This window comes from Somniosus microcephalus, chromosome 6, assembly GCF_052327205.1.
Source record: "Somniosus microcephalus isolate GS21.2 chromosome 6, FLI_Smic_1.0, whole genome shotgun sequence".
NCBI classification, from domain to species: domain Eukaryota; kingdom Metazoa; phylum Chordata; class Chondrichthyes; order Squaliformes; family Somniosidae; genus Somniosus; species Somniosus microcephalus.
Window position 1 is genome coordinate 239,164,075 of NC_140992.1, and position 17,211 is coordinate 239,181,285.

At 45.2% G+C, this 17,211-nt stretch overlaps 2 long non-coding RNA genes across 2 annotated transcripts in view; one reads left to right on the top strand and one right to left on the bottom strand.

Annotated features, from left to right (window-relative positions):
• Positions 1-14,778, bottom strand: part of LOC147116560 (uncharacterized) — a 72,249-nt gene extending 57,471 nt beyond the window's left edge. The window contains exon 1 of the long non-coding RNA XR_015078609.1: positions 14,567-14,778. This is a non-coding gene — a long non-coding RNA (uncharacterized LOC147116560). The remainder of the gene's footprint in view (positions 1-14,566) is intronic.
• The window catches only part of LOC147116559 (uncharacterized), a 440,444-nt gene that overhangs the window by 318,735 nt on the left and 104,498 nt on the right, over positions 1-17,211 (top strand). The gene's annotated exons all lie outside the window — the stretch shown is intronic.

Below are 17,211 nucleotides of genomic sequence, written 5' to 3' on the forward strand. Positions count from 1 at the left end.
AGTTAGTGCAATGCGTCCCCTGGGATCACGTGAGCCATGGGCAGCCAATCGGAGGAGGGAAAAGCCCATTCATAAGATTGACAGGAAGATCTGTCAAAACTTATGAATACTACGGCCCAAAATAGCAGTAAACATTCAAATACATTTTTTTTTAAATCACACTTTTTAAATAAACTATAAATCACAATGGCCCAGAACTTGGTGCAAGCCCCCGATGTGCACTTACCCGGCGCGCCGACATCTGAAACCTGGCCCGCAGTGGATTTCCTGTCAGTGGCCCGGTTCTGATGTCGGCGCGCTGTGCTAACCTGACCCAGCGGCATAGTTAGTGCGATGTGCCGGCTGGGATCAGGTGAGCACTGTTCAGCCAATCAGGGGAGGGGAAACTTCATTCATAAGTTTGAGAGTAAGAACTGTCAAACTCATGAAAAGTACTGCACCCCAAAACACTACTTAAACTTTAAATAACATTAAATTAAGTATAAATAAGTTTAAAAAAATAATTTAAACTATTTTTTTTTGTGAAAAAAATAAATTTTTAATAAAAAGGGTCTAAAACTAAATTTACCTTATTGTAGATTCTTTAAAATAATAAACCTGTGGAAATTTTTTTTCTAAATTGCACTAATACACCACTTACCTGTAAAAATAAATACTTACGTGTGCTTTTTACAAGCGTAAAGACCGGAGGCCTTTACACATGCGCAAATCCCCCAAAACACAGGAAATCCAAGACGCACGCGCTGCCCCCTACAGCGCACGCGCTAGCCTCTTCACCTCTTGGGTTAGAGGAGAGGAAATGCCGGTTTTCAGCGCATGCGCTGTGTATGCTGAAAACTGGCATTTCCTCCGGCCAGACGCGTGAGTACCCCTTCCGTACTCATGCGTTTGGGAAGGAATTACTGCCCCATTAAATAACTATTTTAAACAATAATTTAAATTTTTGAAAAAAATAATTTTATATTCTAACGGGGCTAAAAATAAACTTACCTTGCTTTAAAGTATTTAAAAATAATAAACCTGTGGCATTTTTTTTAAATTTTAATTAATTGACCACTTACCTTGTTAAAAGCAGGCCTTACGCCTGCTTTTTACATTTCTAAATACTGCAGGCATACGATCCCGGGAAAACCTGCAAAAAAAACCTAAGTTCAAAGCGCACACGCAGCCTCTCCTGCGCGCGCGTTCGACCTCTGAACCTCTTAGTTCAGAGGATCGGAAGTGCCGGTTTCCCGCGCATGCGCAGTGCATGCAGAAAACCGGCACTTCCATTCAGCCTACGGGTGAGTACCCCGTGCGTACTCACCTGTGGAGACCCGAATTTCTGGGCCATTCTGATATAAATCCTGAGGTGAAATTTCTCACTGCTGCGATACCATTTCTTCTGTGCTAATCTTGCATTCATGCTCAATGTGTTCATTGTATAAAATTTAAAAATCTGAGCCTGGATGTATCTCTGTGGTGCAGTTGCCACCGGAAGTGTAGCAGGGCAGGACATCGGCTCCTCAGCTGCACGAATGCTGACCCTACTGCATTTTCTGAGGTCAGCATCATTATCATAATTGGTGCACATTGAGAAGCATCTATAAAAGAGGACATATTTGTGGAGAGAAGGGGGAAGAGGTACCTAGGACTGTAAATGCAGAGGGTAGATATGGTTGTCAACATAATGGGGGTTAGGAGTCTCTGCCTTGGGTGCAATCGGCGATCTGAGCGCCAATTGCACCCAAAATTGTTAGCTTTGAAAAGTATTTTGTTTTCTCAAGTTTCCGCTCAAACTCATTTGCATGTCATCGGATGTGAACCAGTGCAATTGGGCAGCATTTTAGAATGTAATTTTAAAAAAAAGAAAATCTTTGGCTGTAAAAAAAAATCCTTGATATATTTAAGAGTGGTAACTTGGTGCACTTTGATTAATACAGCTGAAAATGGGTTTATCACAAAAAATAATTATTTTTAACCAGTGAGTAACCCGATTTTAAATAACTGAAAATAACATTAAAAAACTATACAGAGCCATTTGCCAGTTATATGTTTCCTACATTACAACACTGACAACTCTTCAAAAGTACTTAATTGACTGTAAAGTGCTTTGGGATGTCCTGAGGTCATGAAAGGCGCTATATAAATGCAATGTTTTCTGCTCATATAGGTGTACAGTAGTCAGTTTCTGAGTAAATTTTTAGAAAACTTATATTCAAAAGCTTTTAAAATGTGCCTATTAGTGTCTTTGCGCCCAAAAGAATGTTAAGAGCCTCCTCCAAGGCCCGCAAATGGACGCAATTAGCGGAAACTCGCAATGGTGATTAATTCGATCTGGGGGCATGGCCAGTTTTATGGGGGGGGGGAGCCAGATTCTAGCGAGATGTTTTTCAAACTCGCGCAAAGGATCGCGGAAACTCGATTTGCGTTGGATGTAATTAGCACTTGAAATTCCTCAATCTTTTGCGCAGGTTTGGCTGATTTTGGGCAAATTTCACTGAAAAATCAGCGCAACTTAGTGGAATCTCCAGGCCAAGGCCTCCTGTATGAGAGTGGCGTGAATGTTTCTTGCAGTCAGCAATGGATTGTCCTCCACATGCAGGCTGCTGCTGGTCCTCTGGCTTGATCTCTGTGGGGAGTGGGGGGGAGGGGTGCCTACTTCTTCCAGGGCACCCATGCTGAGACTTCTATGGCAGTCTGGCCTCCCTCTGTTGTTGTTCCTGTCAAAAAAACAAAGATACAGGGCATATCCCAATGCAAAGCCCATTGTCCCTTCTCAAGAATTGTGGAATGGCTGGAAGGTGGAATGGCAGCTGAGCAGCGAAAAGCATAGTTACCAACTCTGCTGGAAATGATGGTGGAAAATAGGGGAGGGACATCTGGCAAAATGGACCCCCCCCCCCCCTCAGTTTGATACCCCCACCCATCTGAATACCGCCCAATTTTTTGACAGTAGGAAGAACAAAATTTAGGCTCTTAAAATGCATTGAAGCTTTTGCAAAAGAGGGTTAAACTTGACTGATTTTATCTTGGAGTTGGTTATTTTAAAATCTGTTTTACAGCATTCTAAAGTGGTTACAGTTAATACATTTGACCTCTGAGCCCACTAACAAATAAGTGAAACACTTTAAAGCTCCCAAGAACAATTACCTTGGGAATCAGTGAAATTGAACATAAATTGTATAAAATATGTCCATGAAAGTTGTAGAATGCTTGCATATGGCTGCCAAATTTGTGAAGACTTTTGGGAAACAATAGACTTGGGGGATCTTGGGAAGGGAACATCTTTAAGAGTCTTATGAAGCAGATAGTGGATAATGAGTTAGGCAATTTTAACTCGTGCTCAACCATCTGAAATCTCTCTCATTTCAGTCTATAGCTGTATTACCAAATAAAGTTTACAATTTACCATATTAATTTCCCATTTTCAATCTTCACTTGCAGCTACAAGAACAACAACTTCTATTTATATAGTGCCTTTAACGTAGTAAAATGTCCCAAGGCACTTCACAGGAGTGTTATAAGACAAAAAATTGACACCAAAAAGCTAGTTAAATTACACCGTACACTCCTTTCCTAAATAGCTGCGTGATTGTTTATGTTGAATCAAACAGGCCTATTTCTCCATGCCATCCTGAACTCCTGTGAAGGATTCTGCCTTGAGGAACTCTTGCAGTGATGTTCTGGAGCTGCAATGATTGGTTCCTCAGCCACTTCCATCTTAGTTTGTCAGGTATGACTGCAGCCACGAGAGGTTTTTCCACTTTGACCCCCATTGACCTCAGTTTTGCCAAGGCTCCTTAGTGCCATACTTGGTTGATTGTTGTCTTGATGCCGAGGAAAGCTACTCTTACTTCTCCATAGCATTTGTTCATATCCATGTTTGGAGCCGAGTGGTTCTGGCGAAACCCAAACTGAATGTTGCTTATTGGTGAGTAGGTACTGATTGATGGCAATATTGATGACTCCTTCCATTAATTTGCTGATGATTAGGAGGAGGCTGGTAGTGTGCTAATTGGCCTGTTGTTTTTGTGTGGCTAGGACATACCTGGGCAGTTTTCCACATTGTCGGACAGATGCCAGTGTCATAGCTATAGTGGAACAGATTAGCTAGGAGGGTGGCTAGTTTTTGTGTCAAGGTCATTAGCACTGTAATTTGGTAGTTGGTGGGGCTCATACCCTTTACTGTGTCTTGTGCACTTCGCTGCTTCTTAAATTCATGTGCATCTGTGGTGTTGGTGACCTCCAGAGGAGGAGGCCGAATAGGATAATTCACTTAGCACTTTTAACTGAGCACATTATCTTGGACAACACTTCAGTGCAGTTCTGAGGGAGTGCTGTACAGTCAGAAGTGCCGTCTTTCAGGTGAAACATTAAACCAATGTCTTCTCTGCTTGCTCAGGTGGATGTACAAAATACCATGGCACTATTTGAAGAGCAGCAGGAAGTTCTGGTGTCCTAGCCATTATTCCTCCATCAAGAACTGATAATCCAATCAGTCATTTATATGTTTGTGGGACTTTACTGTGTGCAAATAACAACAGTGACTGCACTTCAAAAGTTATAAAATGCTTTCGGATATCCAGAGCATGTGATCAGATATTCTCTCTTCCCCCCTCTCTTTTCCCCTCTCCCATCTCACGGTCCCCCCATCTCGTGGTCCTCCCCCCTCGCTCCCCTTCCTCCCCTCTCCCTCCCCTTCCTCCCCTTCCTCCCCTCTTGCTCCCCTTCCTCCCCTCTTGCTCCCCTTCCCCCCCTCGCTCCCCTTCCCCCCTCACTCACCTTCCCCCTCTCTCGCTCCCCTTCCCCCTCTCTCGCTCCCCTTCCCCCTCTCTCGCTCCCCTTCCCCCCCTCTCCCTCCCCTTCCTCCCCTCTCCCTCCCCTTCCTCCCCTCTCCCTCCCCTTCCTCCCCTCTCGCTCCCCTTCCTCCCCTCTCGCTCCCCTTCCCCCCTCTCGCTCCCCTTCCCCCCCCTCTCGCTCCCCTTCCCCCCCTCTCGCTCCCCTTCCCCCCCTCTCGCTCCCCTTCCCCCCCTCTCGCTCCCCTTCCCCCCCTCTCGCTCCCCTTCCCCCCTCTCGCTCCCCTTCCCCCCCCCTCGCTCCCCTTCCCCCCTCGCTCCCCTTCCCCCCTCTCGCTCCCCTTCCCCCCCTCTCCCTCCCTTCCCCCCTCGCTCCCCTTCCTCCCCTCTCCCTCCCCATCCCCCCTCGTTCCCCTTCCCCCTTGCCCCCCTCTCTCTCTTTGTTCCCCCTTGCCCCCCTCTCTCTCTTTGTTCCCCCTTGCCCCCCTCTCTCTCTTTGTTGCCCCCTCGCTCCCTCTCCAAACTTCATGATCAAATTTTTATTGAAAAAAAAGAAAATGGTGGGCTTCTAGGGAGCTCTGACACAAGACATAGATTTGCCTAACACTGAATGACAGTCTCCTGTGTTAGTAATCAGTTGTAATTCGGAAAAAAAACAGTTCCCTAAATGATCATATTTTATGTTCGGAGACCAAGTTTGTTCGTTCTGAAATCTGTTTTTCTTTAGGGTTACCTCAGTCATTTTTCATTTCTGTAGACTCCCTTAACTCCAGCAATGCATATTGGAAGTCAAGGTCATTATTGTAAAAGTATTTCAAAAACCACGTTATGGTTATTTTATGTAAAGAAACATTGGAAGAAATAAATGGTTTACCTCATAATACAAACAAATGTTAAAACACTTGCACTAAATTCAGTTTTAATGCCTCAGGGTCATGTTTTATCATTTATCATTCCATTTGTTTGACTTGCACTGAGTTTGTAGGTAATACTTCAAACTTATTTTATGCTTGTTGGTTTGCTAAATATTCTCAAGCAAAATAGCAACGGCTGTTCTTTGTAATTAAATATGTGTTGCATCTTATAAATTTGAATATTGTAAGCTACTCATGGTTGATCTCTTGCTCCATGAGGCAATAATTTGCTTTTACCCGCTGTATAGAGAAAGATACGGAGAGCTGAGGCACGTTACGTCTTCAGTGTTTCTCCTAAATTTTGGAAGCTAACCTGGTGAATAAGTGCGTTGGAATGTGAGTTTTGGGTAATGATTCCCCACATGATGTGCTTTCAGTCTTGGCTGGATTGCCTTTGAGAGTGTTTCCCTATGGTGGGAAGAGGAAGAGGTTACTGGTGGGTGTTTCATCCTCTGCTGAATGGCATTAACAGAAGCAGGCAGATTGGTTGCTCAGCAGGTATCCTTTTGGCTAGGGAATAGTGCATGATAAAAGAAGAGCCTGAAAGGGGAAAAAAAACTATGATCAACTTAAAAAACAGGATAAAGTAAAGATTGGAATATAAATCCTCTGTAAAATGTGAGTATATTTTGTTAATGTTTTTCTAATGAATTAGGAAAGGTTTGCTTAAGAGTTTTGATTTTTTGATAGCTATATCAGCATTCAAAGTTACATTTGAAAGGGGTCAGTGACCATGCCTGAACTAATGCAAATAATTCAGTTTGTAGTTTTGGGTTGTTAAAAGTTGAAAAAATGTGTTTCAAAGAATTAGCCTTCATGGGAAGATAGTGATGTGAGATTGTGCTTTTTAATGTAAATGATTCACCCATTGTGATTTATACATCTTTGATTTTTTTTTTATTGCTTTAATTTTTTTGTAAAGCAAGGACTATAGCCAAGTAATACTTGGTTGTGAAAATTTCCACTTATACAGGAAAGAGAAATACAATCTTAAAATATAACTGAGCAAAATACTGTAGCCCAAATTTACACCAATGTTAGAATTTTTCCTAGGGTTTAAAAAAAGTGAGTATGGGCATCAGCACTTTTTTTTAATTTGCTTCAAATTCTCAAGGCAGAGGTTGAACTAAGTACAAATCGCTTCTGAATTGACTTTTTTCAAAGCCTGAAAACAAACAGTACCTCCCTTCTCTAATCCTGAAATGGAGCAATGAATGTACTTTTCCAGTTTCTCAACACAATGTACCTCCTCATTGAAAACAGTCAGTACTGAGCAGATCTTAACTGTGGGAGGGCTACAGCTCAAACCTAGGTACTGCAAATTAGCCAGAGCTAGAGGCATTAGTCCAGAAATTACTGTTGCCAGCATTAGCAGATGAATACTTAACCCGTTTGTTTGACATTTAGTGGAGGCCTTAACTCGTTAAACCGGTTAATGCCTACCCGAAAATAGCAGGCAGGAATGTCACACACACTGAAAGCATTCATGTGCTAATATTAGCAATAGTTATTTCTAGACTGTAGTAAGCTTCATTGTTAAATTTGTAGTAAGAAGTACAAACGTTTCTTCTAAATGAGGCAATTATGCCACAATTTAACAGAAACATGTTAGATTACAATTATGTTCACATTTGAGCATAATTTGTCCAGTCACTAATATTAACAAAAAAAGTAGATATGTATAAAGTAGGTTTCCCAATGTGTCTTCAGCGGTTTTATTACTGTGTAAAACATATCATTAAAGTAGAAAGGATGTCAAGAGGGAGTACTTTATGTTCAAAATTTATCTGAAAAGGATTTGGTAATGTATACATTTTTTATCTGTCGCAATCTTCACTTTTTCTCTCTGAGATTGCTGAATCCCTCCTTAGCTGGTCCAGTGACATCAGGTGTGAGGATGGGCTTGATATGCTCCAGAGCAGCTCCATTTTTTGTAATGTGATTGGAACTTTGGACAAATCTGAGAGCCAATCCAGAGTCACCCTTCCCTGACGGTTCAAAGCATTAGCCCTGATGGCATGAAATACCATTCAGGTACTGGTGCCAGGTCAGTACTAGTGATTTTCATGTTACTGAAGAGTAGGAAATATCAAGTCACCTAAGACAAGTGGCTATTTCACAAAACTTTAAACAAATTATGAAAAATGTTGATAAAGTGGATAGAGAGAGAATGTTGCCACTTGTGGGGAAGAGCATAACTAGAGGCCATCAATATAAGATAGTCACCAAGAAATCCAATAGGGAATTCAGAAGAAACTTCTTTACCCAAAGAGTGGTGAGATTGTGGAACTCGCTACCACAGGGAGTGGTTGAAGCGAAAAGTATAAATGCATTTAAGGGGAGGCTAGACAAGCATATGAGGGAAAAGGGAAATATAGGGTTATGCTGATAGATTTAGATGAGGAAAGACGGGAGGAGGCTCGTGTGGAGCATAAACGCTGGCATGGACTGGTTGGGCCGAATGGCCTGTTTCTGTGCCGTATATCCCATGTAATCCTACGTAAATTTTCCCCAGCTTTGGCAAGAAGAGGGAGGGAGACACAGAATGGGGAATGGATTTGAATTTCAGAAGCTCCTTAAGTTATGCCAGGAGGGCCCGTGCCGAATGCTGCCTCAGCTCGCATCTCTTTCGATGAGGATAATGCCAGGATTGCCTCTGCAAGCACACACTGGAGCGAGTAAGGAAGTCATAATTGACCTAGTGGATTTATTTGTAAGCCATAGATTGGCAGAGTTTTGATTATTGTGAGAAACTTGTTCCAAGCTGTAGTAGCATTCAGGGTGAGCAGGCTTTAATGATATCTCAGGACTTTGAAAGGTTCCTATTTATCCTTTTCCAGTTGTCTTCCAGATTAAGACGGTAAATTCCTCAAGCAAGGGAAAGGGCCAGCTACTTCTGAAAAGCAGCTGAAACATTTGTGTGCATTTCTCGTGCTTCTGATTGCTTAACACCTGGCTGTAATCTACCGCCCACCCAAGAACCATAAAAATTTTATTACCGAGATACCTTCACTGCTTTCCTCCCTCAGCCTCTGCACTGAGTGACTTCTCATCCTTGGTGATTTCAACCTCCATCTCAATTCATCATGCTCTCTTTCCTCTGAGTTAACGAGCCTCCTATCCTCCCTTAATCTCTCCCTCCATGTAAATTCCCCACCAGCCCATATTCACGGCCACCCCCTCGACCTTGCCATCTCTCGTGGCCTCGCTACTCCCATCGTGTCAATCGCAGATAAGGCTAGCTCTGACCATTTCCTCGTATCACTCTCTACCCACATCCCCCTTCTCCCCCACCCCCCCCACAACCCTACTTCCTTCTGTGTCTGCCCCGGAAAAAACCTCTCTTCGAACTCTCTTACAACTGCACTTACAAAATCCCAACTGTCCAGCCTTTGGCCCTCCATTCACCATGACATTTCTGCAGCTACCAATCTGCTTAAACACACCCTCACCACCACTTTTGATGCCCTAGTCCCTATTAAAACAATTACTCTCTCTCGCCCTGGCCTCCCCCCTGGTATGGCCCTCATCTTCACTCCCTTAAGTCCAAGGGACGCAGACTTGAATGGATATGGCGGACAACTGTTTTCGTCATTCACCGCCAGGTCTGGCTGGACCACATAAAGCATTATCGGGTCCTGCACTCATGCCAAAATTGCTCACTATTCCAGAATCATTCTGGAATGCAAAGATAAACCGTGGTTTCTATTCTCTACTGCTAACCGTCTTTTTAAACCCCTCTCCCCTGTCTCCTCCACCCTCACCTCCGATAACAAGTGTGAGGAGCTCATGGACTTCTTTGTCTCTAAGATTAAGATCATCCATTCAGCTGCCTCTGCCACTTCCCTTCCTTCCCCTAGCCCACCGGGCCAAACTTCCTCTAAGATTCACCCGTACTTTAGCCCTGAACTCGCATCTTTCTCCAGTTTCCCCGATCTCCCCTCATGACCTCTCCGCGCTCATCTTGTCCATGAGATCCACTTCCTGCTCCCTCGACCCTATTCCCACCAAACTGTTGACCACAAAACTTCCTTTTATGGCTCCCATGTTAGCTGACATTGCTAACGGTTCTCTCTCCTCAGCTACTGTCCCTCTCTCCCTCAAATCTGCCGTCATCACCCCTCTCCTCAAAAAAACAACCCTTGACTCCTCATTCCTTGCAAACTACCACCCCACCTCCAACCTCCCTTTCTTCTCCAAAATCCTTGAATGTATTGTTGCCTCCTAAACCCGTGCTCATCTTTCCCGGAATTCCATGTTTGAATCCCTCCAATCAGGTTTTTGCCTCTGCCACAGTACCGAAACGGCTCTCATCAAAATCACAAATTACATCCTTTGTGACTGTGACAAAGGTAAACTATCCCTCCTCATTCTTCTTGACTTGTCTGCAGCCTTTGATACGGTTGACCACTCCATCCTCCTCCAATGCCTCTCCACCGTCGTCCAGCTGGGTGGGACTGCACTCGCCTGGTTCCATTCTTACCTATTTAATCGTAGCCAGAGAATCACCTGCAATGGCTTATCTTCCTGCTCCCGCATCGTTATCTCTGGGGTCCCCCAAGGATGTATCCTTGGTTTTCCCCCAATTTCTCATCTACATGCTGCCCCTTGGCAACATCATCCGAAAATACAGCGTCAGTTTTCACATGTACGCTGATGACACCCAGCTCTACCTCACCACCACTTCTCACAACCCCTCCATGGTCTCTAAATTGTCAGACTGCTTGTCCGACTTCCAGTTTTGGATGAGTAGAAATTTTCTCCAATTAAATATTGGGAAGACCGAAGCCATTGTTTTCGGTCCCTGCCACAAACTCCATTCCCTAGCCACTGACTCCATCCCTCTCCCTGGCAACTGTCTGAGGCTGAACCACACTGTTCGCAACCTTGTGTCATATTTGACCCTAAAATGAGCTTCCGACCATAAATCTGCAGCCTAAACTAAGACTGCCTATTTCTACCTCCATAACATCGCCCGTCTCTGCCCTTGTCTCAGCTCATCCGCTGCTGAAAACCTCATCCATGCCTTTGTTGCCTCTAGACGTGACTATTCCAACGCACTCCTGGCTGGCTTCCCACGTTGTACCCTACGTAAACTTGAGGTCATTCAAAACTCAGCTGTCCATGACCTAACTCGCACCAAGTCCCGTTCACCCATCACTCCTGTGCTTGCTGACCTACCTTGGCTCCCGGTTAAGCAACGACTCGATTTCAAAATTCTCATCCTTGTTTTCAAATCCCTCCATGGCCTCGCCCCTCCCTATCTCTGTAATCTCCTCCAGCCCCACAACCCCCCCAAGATATCTGTGCTCCTCTAATTCTGCCCTCTTGAGCATCCCTGATTATAATCGCTCAACCATTGGTGGTTGTGCCTTCTGTTGCCTAGGTCCTAAGCTCTGGAATTTCCTGCCTAAACCTCTCTGCTTCTCTACCTCTCTTTCCTCCTTTAAGACGCTCCTTACATTCCCACATTACACAAGTGACTCCACTTCAAAAGTACTTCATTGGCTGTAAAGCACTTTGAGACGTCTAGTGGTCGTGAAAGGCGCTATATAAATGCAAGTCTTCTTTCTTAAAACCTATCTCTTTGACCAAGCTTCTGGTCATCTGCCCTAACTCCTCCTCATGTTGCTTGGTGTTAAATTTTTTGTCTTATTATACTCCTGTGAAGTGCCTTAGGATGCTTTACTATGTTAAAGATGCTACATAAATACAAGTTGTTGTTGTAATCAAAATCTACATTTTTTTTCTTCTTAAAATACTTTTGTCTGTCCTATCACACGAGAAGGGATCTAAGTGACGGATCTGATTACACCAAAGAGTTTTCTCACTGAGTCAGCTGAAGGATTCTGAGCATCAGTAACTTTTCTTCTTCACTTTGGATTCCACCTTAGGGATACCGCAACTTCAAAATGATGCATATATACAAGACATCTCACGACTAAAATTCTATTTTTGTGAACTCTGTGGCAGGAGAAGTGAAGGACAATCTTACTGAACAGTACTAAAAGCAGAAAATGCTGGAAATATACTGCAGGCTGTATTAAAACTGCTTATCCACCTGAAATGTTAAACCGACCATCTTCTCTCCACAAATGCTGCCTGGCTTGCTAAGGGATTAATTATGAATGCCATCTTCATTATTCATGCATGACATTTTTATTTTTATCGGCTATTGCATAATATTACTTTGCATAATCTAGATAATCATGCCACTGTAAATGCTGTGCTTTGTCAATTAGGGGTGTAGTAATATACAATACCTCCTCTTAGTCTCTATTTTGTTGGCCACAAAAGCACATACTGGACAATTTATTTACAACATTAAAAGTGATTGTACAACCCTGGTGTGCACATATGGATGGTTTGTCCAGCTCAACACTTCTACCTCTCACTACGTGCTTACCTTTTCCCATTTTTTGACCCTTGTAACCTAATGTAACCTGAATTCCTATGCCACTGTAACCTGAACTCCCTCTGTCCTTTTGCATGTGTATTTTGGCTGCTGCTCCAAACCTGTGCTCATTACTTCTGTCACCTTTTTTTCCTCCTTTGGCCCCTGTCGGGCCCTTCTGTCTTGTCTCTTCTCCTTCCCGTCACCCAGTCATGCTACCTTCCATTTCTCCCCTATTGAGTACATTGTCCTTTCAATTCCTACCTCAACCTATCACTACTCCTCTGACTTCCTCTTATTTCCCTGATTGAATCTCTCTTGAACAAACCTGCAGCTACCCTCTGTGTCCCTCTTTCCATTTTCCAAGTGCCTATCTAGGCATCTATCACAGCCCTGTAGAGAGCGGCAACCGAAAGTGACCTATCCTGCTCTCTCGCCAACCTTCCCACCCACTGTGCCCGCTGGGGGATAATCTATCCTACCATCTTCCCATCCTGCTCACCCCACCCACCACCTTGGACTCTGCCAGCGGATCAATGATCATTGGCTCTATCCACATTTTCTTCTAAAATTCCCATTCACTTGCGAAGAAGGCCCTTGCCAGCTACGACCTTAATGTGGGTAATTGCATTGACATCCTGCAGTTGACAGAAATTTGGTTCACGGATGGCGACAGCTTATCTCTCGTGGCTGCACCTTTTGTAACCTGCCCTGCCCAAACCATCATGGTGGCGGTGTGGCCCTTATCGCCAAATAACCCCTTGACCTCTCCACTACTCCTCTCGTACTTTCTCCTTCTTTAAACACCTTGCTATGATCCATTCCTTTCATATCTCCTTTTAAAGGTGGAAAGGTCAAAACTTCAAAGTGACAGGCCGTACCTTGAATTTCTCACCAAATGACTCATCATCCTCGGTGATTTCAATTTTCTTTTCAGCTCCCTTTGCTCTCTGTCCTCTCAATTCATTGCCCTGTCCTCTGAGTGCATGATGCCTTGAAATGGCAAACGGGGAAACCCTCCACGAACTCACTTTATCTAGCAGCATGTCTGGTCTGACATGCAACCGGGGATTGGGTGCTGCAATGCTCCATCATGCTCACAGACTCTGTTTCATGCCTCTGCACTAGGTTTATTTTCACTCCATTTTGGCCTGGTACTTCTGCCCCACCTCCTCGCCATGGTAAAGGCTGACCGATATTTAAAATTAATTTTGAAGCTTTATAAAGGTAGAAATAATATTTGCAACACTCCCTCTCCGCAGTTGCCTACAAGTGTGCACATTCCTTTAAGTTTGATCAGCCAGCCTGATTTTTGCACCTTTCCCATTAGGCTAGCTGTTCGTGCAAGTCCGTAGCTCAGACATGCCAACCCCACCGTTTCATAAATCGAGACAAATTCTAAAAATCAAGAGATTTGGGGGGAAAAATTCAGTTGTTTGCGCCTCCCGTTAGCGCCTTAAGAGGGCGCCAATTGATGCGCAAAGCAACGAGCGCCCGGGCGCGGCGATGTTTGCGCCGCTCGCGAAATTAACTGGACATTTTGCGGCGGCGCTAAACACTACCGCCACGATCTCCTGCGCCGGCAGATTGTGACATCAGTCGAGTGCGCAACGCCCCGTTAGCGTCCCGGACCGGATATTAAGTGGCGCCCTCTCCCTTACCGCCTGCCGCTAGCAACGACAGGTTCAGGGGAGCGTTATGCTGTCAGAAAGGGACTAGGGGAGCCCTATTTAAAGGCGACCGCGTCCTGCCTCTTTTTGTTGGTGACATTTTTGCACCATGCATTCTGAGAGAAAGAGAGAGAGAGAGAGATTCAACGCAGTGTGAAGGAGTTTTGAGTACTGAGCAGCACTTTGCAGGTTTATTTTGATTTGCCCTTCCTTGCTTCACCAGCGCTCTGAGGTAGCACCTCGCTCCTCGGCCTTTGCGCATTAAGACAGGTGTGAAGCGCCTGATTTAGTGCTCCGATCACCTCCAGGGGCGATAAAAGCCAAGTTTGCTGTCGGAGGCGATAATTAGCGCCAGGTGCTAAATTTTGCACACGGCCGATAATGGCGCCCCAAACGGGGCGATACTGAATTTTTCCCCCTTGGTATGAAAATCAGGAGTTGCTATTTTTTTGAAACATAAACCAATATAGATTGACAGTTGGTTTATAAACCTCATTAGTGGCTTATTTAATCTCTAACAGGTCACAACTCTTTACAAAAACTATGTTACTGCATCTGAAAATGCTTTACAAAAAACTTTTTAAAAATCCTACCTGTTATTACCACGTTGCCACGCATTTCAGTTTAAGATTACGATAATTGCCCTCTGTTCCTGTGCCCTTCTTGTTACTGTACATTTGCTATTACTGTAATCAGAAGATTACTGAAGCTCTGAGCTTGATTACAGTACAGTCAGGGAATATTTAAAACTAGGCTCGTTACTGGCCAGGATTGCGTGCTGATTAACATTCGGGTTGTTGAGGTACTTACTGACTTGCCTTTGACTGTCTGATAACCCCCTCAGGCTGCATTTGCACTCACATTGCACCTTCGCCCCGTCGACCCTGACTCCAGGCAGGCTGTAAGCTAACCTTAATGGCAACCATGTGATTGGCAGACCTGCCCAGCCTTCTCCTCGCACCGATTGCCTGGCGGACCCCTAGGGGGCTACTGAGCCCCGGTGGAGAACCCCTGGTATAGATCACAGTCGCATTTCACTATCTACGTTTGAGTAGTCTCATGCTGTGAAACCATTGCCTGTTTTGTGCAAGTTTAGAAAATAAATCACGAGATTTCAGTGTTGAATCGCAGAATCATGAGTGACACTTTTATGAGTTTGCCGGCGCTCAGAGGACGGGTCTGGAGGCGGGTCCCGAGTTAAAATCAAAATGATTGATGGCAGGTTGCGAACCCCCCTCCACGCAACTTTACAAAGTGTCGGGTCTGCAAGTTCCGACACCAAGCGGCGGGAGAGCCACTTAAGGCACTTAACTGCCTAGATAATCTTATTTTAAGAGGCGCTTCCCATTTTGTTACATTTTCAGCGTGTTGCACATCATGCAACAAACACGCCAGCTGATTGTGTCAGGTTCAGCAACTGGCTGAATACTTCACAGCTGCACCTGCAGCATAAAAGTGGACCTGTAACATGAGTTCACTTTCAGATGCCAGAACTTTCTGTTTTGAGGTTTTGGAACACATTTTGCAGGTCTATTGAGCTTGTAACTGTTTAAGCTGAGATCCATATACACTGTGACCTCCTTGGAAAATCCTCTCCTCACATTGACTGAGCGCTTTTAAAATCTAGTCCTCAACTGAGATATATACCAGCAGAATGGGAACCATTTATACCCTCTCATCCTGGTCCTCAGAATCAGAGGAAGAGCAGCTGTGGCAGCAGCAGAACCAGGCACAACAGCAGCAGCAACAACAGGAGCACCAACCTTCTCCTCAGCCACCTGATGCTGCACAGAGCAGAGGGCGTCATCCCAGGGTTGCACCGCGCCGCAGGAGATACCCCCAACACAGGGTTTACAGGCCGAGGATGAGCTTCCACAACATGAGTGAGCAGCAGTGCCAAAGGAGGCTGAGACATTCGCAAGAGGTAGTCGCTGATATCTGCACAATGCTGCACCAACACCTGCAGCCCAGAGGAGCGGGTGGACACTCCTTGCCAGTGGCTGTCAAAGTCACCACCGCACTCAACTTCTTTGCTTCAGGGTCCTTCCAGGGATCAGCAGCAGATATAAGCGGCATCTCCCAGTCGGCCGCACACACTTACATCACGCAGGTTACCGATGCCCTCTTTGCAAAGTTGCACAATTACATCCACTTCTCCATGGATGAAGCAAGTGTTACCGTGCATACGGTTGGCTTTGCAAGTATGGCCGGCTTCCCACATGGCCATTAGGACACCCCATCACTACCCAGCTGTATTTGTGACCCGCAAGGGCTTCCACTCCCTTAACGTCCAGCTGGTGTGTAACCACAGGAAGAACATTATGTATGTTTACGCCAAGTTCCCTGGCAGTTGCCATGACTCGTTCATCTTGTGGCAGTCTACTGTGCCTCAGCTTTTCAATCCGCCAACCCAACTTTCTGGATGGCTACTGGGAGACAACGGCTATCCCCTGAAGACGTGGCTAATGACACCGATGAGTAGGCCAACAAATGAAGCTGAGGAGCGCTGCAATGTGAGCCACATTACCGCCAGAAGCATCATAGAGCAAACCATCGGCTTGCTCAAAATGCGATTCAGATGCCTCGACTGATCTGGTGGAGCCCTACAGTATGCACCAACCAGGGTCTCCAGAATCATCGTGTTCTGCTGTGCCCTGTACAACATCTCACAGCAGCGTGGCTTACCACTGCCTGAGGAACAAGTGGCACAGCGCACAGCCTCCTCAGAAGAGGAGGAGGAGGCAGCAGATGAGGAAGACCTTGCAGAGGCGCATGTGCCAGTTCCACCAGCGCATAAGCACTTTGTTGGCCGTGAGGCAAGGGATACATTAATCCATGCCAGATTCGCATAAGTTTATGCAGTAAACACATGTGGCTGGCACATGGAAATGAGTGTCAACCTGACCACCTTAACACACCATACAGCATCTGTACAATTAACTGTGGTTTCCTATCACTCTCACCACCATCATTACAGATGAAAGGCGCCCTGACCCCTCACTCTCCAACTTCCATTTCTGAGCACACATAGGCCAACTCTGAATCTTTGCCATCGCATTTCTTTAATACAATTGAAATAACGATGATAACCTTCACTTTGTATTAGATCCAAACACCCAAGTGACTACCCTTGTGACTATTTGTGTGTTAACTTTCACCGCGTGCTTCCATGTGGTGCCCTGTGGCTTCAGCAGATGTAGAGGCACCTTGCTCACTTCAATGCTGCACCTGCTTAGACACCTTTGGCGGGCGTCCTCTGGGTTTGGGAGCCTGGGAGGGCTCCAAAAACAGTCTGCTCCTCCTGTGGCTGTGCAGGGGCTGAGACAACCATCTCAGTTGGGTGAGGAATCTGGGGCTCTGGCCGAGGGCTCCCGCAGTGGCATGGTAGTGTGAGCGCTTGGAGAGGCGCCCACACTTCCTTGTTGTCAACCACCAACATCCCTCTCATGGGTCAC